We start from the raw sequence: 4,818 nt of genomic DNA, 5'->3' as shown, positions 1-4,818 counted from the left end.
CCATCAAGTAGACTCTGGCTCACAGTAACCCTATGTACAACAAAACAAAACAGTGCTTAGTCCTACACTGTTCTCAAAATCATTACTATGCTTGAGCTCATTGGTGCCGCCACTGTGTCACTCCATGTCCTTGAAGGTCTTCTCCTGGGTAGATTCATACCTCCTAACTTTCTATTAGCAACTGAGCATGTTAACTGAATCACTCAGGGACTAGTAATTAGTGAAAGCAAATAATTCAGATAGGGATTCAAAGATAGGGAAGACATTCTGGATGAAATTTCACTAATACAGACTTCTTGGCTAAGTTTACTTTTTTAACAAATCAAAGCTCTGAGTTCATCAAATGAAAAATAGGAGAAAATCTATGGGCCTCAATTTATGGCATAAATAGATATCAAACATAATTAATAATGCATAAGCAGCAGAAGATGAACTAGATGATTGAGATATTCTAAAAATGAAATCTTTATGTACATTAAAAGACTTCTCTGAAAGAGTAAAAAGGGAACCAACAGACTAGGAAAAAATATTTGGCAATGACATACCAGACAAACAACTTATCTCTAAAAGTTATAGAAAACATCAACATCTCAACATCAAAAAGACAAACCACCTAATTAAAAAATGAATAGATGATACAAACAGACACTTCACCAAAGAAGATATTCAGGTGGCTAACAATCATGAAGAAATACCAAGATCATTAACCATTAGAGAGATATAAATCAAAATAACAATGAAATATCATTTCACTCAAGCAATAATAGCAGAGTTCAACAAGACAGAAAACAACAAATGCTGGCAAGGGTGTGGAGAGATTGGAATTGTCATACACTACTGGTGGAACTGTAAAATGCTGCAATCAATGTGGAAAATGGTATGGCACTCCTTTAAAAATTTGGAAATATGAATACCATTTGATCTAGCAATCCTACTGCTAGATATATAATCTAAAGGAATGAAAGCCAGGACACAAATACACTCATGTTCATCACAGCAGTTTTCACAATAGCAAAGAGATGGAAACAATCTATCTGCCTATCAACCAGTGTATGGATAATCAAACTACAGTATATATACATGATGGAATACTATACAACATTAAAGAATAATGAAGAATCCACGTAACACCTCACAACATGGATGGACTTGAAGAACATCATGGTGAATGAAATAAGTCAGTCACAGAAGGACAATTACTGTTTATATACTATTATAAAAAGTCAAGGAAAGGTTTACGTATGGAAGGAAATTTTCTTTGTTGGTTACTGGGGATGGGACGGGGTGAGAGGGTAGGGAACACTGGTAGATAGGTAAAGACAAGCATTGGTTTGAGTGAAGGGAAGGGCAATGCACCAAACATGAATGATTAACACAGTGGAATTGAGGAAGAGAAAGACACACAGAGGTACATGGGAGGTGCAGACAACAAACCCTTTTGCATGTACAGTACTGCATTGCCTATGATGGCAAGCAATGATCTATGGGTGGATAGATGGGTGGACAGGCTGAAAGATCAGGTATGTCTAGGCAGGGGGGAGTGTGCCCATGATCATGTATAAGGTTGGCAGACAATGTTTATACAAGCATATTTGCATGTGCTGTAAGAATTTCCAGGTGTATAGTAGAGCTGACAAGAGACAAGGTTGTCGTGTCCTCTTGGCCACAACTGGCTACACTGACTGTGATAGTTGGCACTGTGTGTCAACTTGGCTAGACCACAGTTCTGAGTGGTTTAAGCTGTTGTGATGTGCGTTATTCAAATGATGAGATCAAATGTATATGTTTTGAGCACCCAATCCATTGAATGGGAGTTTCCCTAGGGGTGTGGCTTGCTTCCAATATGTTTATGGACATCCTGAGAAAATGAGACATTCTTTTGTGGATCAGGATTCTGTTGTGTTGCTTACAGCTGTCCATGAGTGAGCAATCTGGTAATCTTGGATTTGTCATTCATTGGAGTCAACAGCCAGTAGACTGCCTGCCAATCTTGAGCTCGTCACCTCCTGCAGCTGTGTCAGTCAGGAAAAGCCTCCAGCTTGATGTTTGATCCAAGAACTTGGGACTTGCCGGCGTCTGTGAGTGTGTGAGCCATTTTCCTAAGATAATTTTTTTTCTCTCTCTCTTGCTCTCTCTCTAAGCTTTACTGGTTTTGCCTCTCTAGAGACCCCAGCCTAACATATTTGGTACCGAGAGTAGTTCTAGAGATAAATCTTAAGGATGGGCTTCCTAAACTGGTTCTCATGATTCTGTTTTGGTTCTCCAATTTGATTAATCATAAAGGTACTGGCTCTGCCTCCATTAGTAAAGAGGGCTCTGTTAATCCACGGGGTGAAGTGTTGTTGTTATATGTCGTCGAGTCGGACCTGACTCACAGAGACCCTTCCTTGGGTTTCCGAGGCAGTATCACTATGGGCCAGATTTTACAGTGGGAGCTGCCCTAATTTAACTAAGACACTTAACTACAATGGGGATGATTGGACCCTCTGGTAGTAGGGGACAATTGGCAGCAGTTAACTGATAGAGACAAGGTGAACATGGTTACCATAATAGACAGCAGAGTCAAAAGAATAATCAGAATACTCTGACTTGTGTGGAATTATGGCATTGGCTACTTAGACCTGGTGTTCCTAGGAATGAAATACATGGCAAACCTACTAAATATTTACTTGATCTGCATAGACAGAGGAATTCTAGGGCACATGAACAGCAGTCTAGATCGAATTGCCAGAATATAAAGTCATGCCCTCTCAATCAATTCCCAGAATTGAGTCAGTTTTTGAATGAAGGGGAAGTTGTATCCCCTTGAGGAAGGACCCCACTACATTGCCAAAAATTTATAATGTCAATCTTTCTCTGAGCCTTCCCAAAAGGGACCTGAGGCCTTTTACAAGAGTGACTGTTCACTGGGGGAAAGGAAATAATCAGACTTTTTGGAAATTACTGGACACTGGCTCTGAACAGACACTAATTCCAGAAGACCCAAAGCATCTCTGTAACTCACCAGTGAGAGTAGGGGCATATGCAGGGGTCAAGTTATTGATGGAGTCTTAGCTCAGGTACATCTCACAGTAGGTCCAGTGTGTCCCAAACCCATGCTGTAGTGATTTCCCCAGTTCCAGAATGCATAATCAGAATAGATACACTCAGCAATTGGCAGAATTCCCACATTGAATCCCTAACATGTGGAGTAAGGGCTATTATGGTAGGAAAATCCAAGTGGAAGCCATTAGAACTGCCTCTACCTAGAAAAGTAGTAAACCAAAAACAATACTGTATCCCTGGAGGGGTTGCAGATATTACTACCACCATCAGGGACTTGAAGGATGCAGGGGTGGTGATTCCCACCACATCCCCATTTAATTCACCTATTTTTGGCCTGTGCAAAAAACGATGGATCTTGGAGAATGACAGTAGATTATTGTAAACTAACCAGGTGGTGACTCCAATTGCAGCTGCTGTTCTTGATGTGGTTTCATTGCTTGAGCAAATTTGTACATCTCCTGGTACTTGGTACGCAGCTACTGAACTGGCAAATGGCTTTTTCTCAATACCAATTTCAAAGGACCATCAGAAGCAGTTTGCTTTCAGGTGGCAAGGCTAACAATGTACTTTCACAGTGCTTCCTCAGGGATATATCAACTTCCCAGTACTATGTCAAAATTTAGTCCATAGGGATCTTGATTAACTTTCCCTTCCACAAGACATCACACTGGTCCATTATATAGATGACATTATGCTGATTGGGGCTAGTAAGGAAGAAGTATCAATGACTGTAGACTTATTGGTGGGACATCTGCATGCTAGAGGGTGAGAAATTAATCTGACAAAAATTCAGGCACCTTCCACTTCAGTGGAATTTCTAGAGGTCCAGTGGTGTGGGGCATGTTGAGATATTCCTACTAAAGTGAAGGATAAATTATTGTATCTGGCTTCCCACTCAACTAAAAAGGAGGCACAATGTCTGGTGGGCTTCTTTGGATTTTGGAGGCAACATATTCCTCATTTGGGAGTGTTTCTTCAGGTTATTTATCAAGTGACTCAGAAAGCTGCTAGATTTAAGTTGGGCCCAGAATAACAGAAGGTTCTGCAACTGGTTCAGGCTGCCATGCAAGCTGCTCTGCCAATTAGGCTGTAGGATCCATCTGATCCAATGGTGCTTGAAGTGTCTGTAGTAGATAGAGATGTTGTTGGAGTCTTTGGCAGGTTCCTATTGGTGAATTGCAATGCAGACCCTTGGTATTTTGGAGCAGAGTCCTGCCTTCCACTGCAGGTAACTACTCTCATTTTGATAAACAACTTTTGGGTTGTTACTGGGCTTTGGTAGAGACTGAACACCTAACTATGGGCCACCAAGTTACCATGAAGCCTGAGCTGTCCATCATGAACTGAGTATTGTCTGACCCACAGAGTCATAAAGCTGGACATGCACAGCAGCACTCCATCATTAAATGGAAGTGGTATATCAGAGATTGGGCTCAAGCTGGACCTGAAGGCACAAGTTGCATGAGGAAGTGGCCCAAATGACTATGGTCTTCACTCCAGTCACATTACCTTCTCTCTCTCAGACTGCACCTATGGCCTCATGGGGAGTTCCTCATGATCACTTGACTGAGGAAGAGGTGCCTGGTTTACAGATGGTTTTGCACAATATGCAGGCATCACTCGAAAGTGGACAGCGGCAGCACTGTAGCCCTTTTCTGGGACTTCCCTGAAGGACAGAGATGAAAGGAAATCCTCCCAATGGGCAGAACTTCAAGCCATGTATTTGGCTGTTCACTTTACATGGAACAACAAATGACCAGATATACAATTGTA

This window comes from Orycteropus afer, unplaced genomic scaffold (genome assembly GCF_000298275.1).
Source record: "Orycteropus afer afer isolate SDZICR_OR568_19922 unplaced genomic scaffold, OryAfe1.0 scaffold00276, whole genome shotgun sequence".
NCBI lineage: Eukaryota > Metazoa > Chordata > Mammalia > Tubulidentata > Orycteropodidae > Orycteropus > Orycteropus afer.
The sequence above is the reverse complement of the archived record's forward strand: the minus strand, read 5'-3'. Positions refer to the sequence as shown.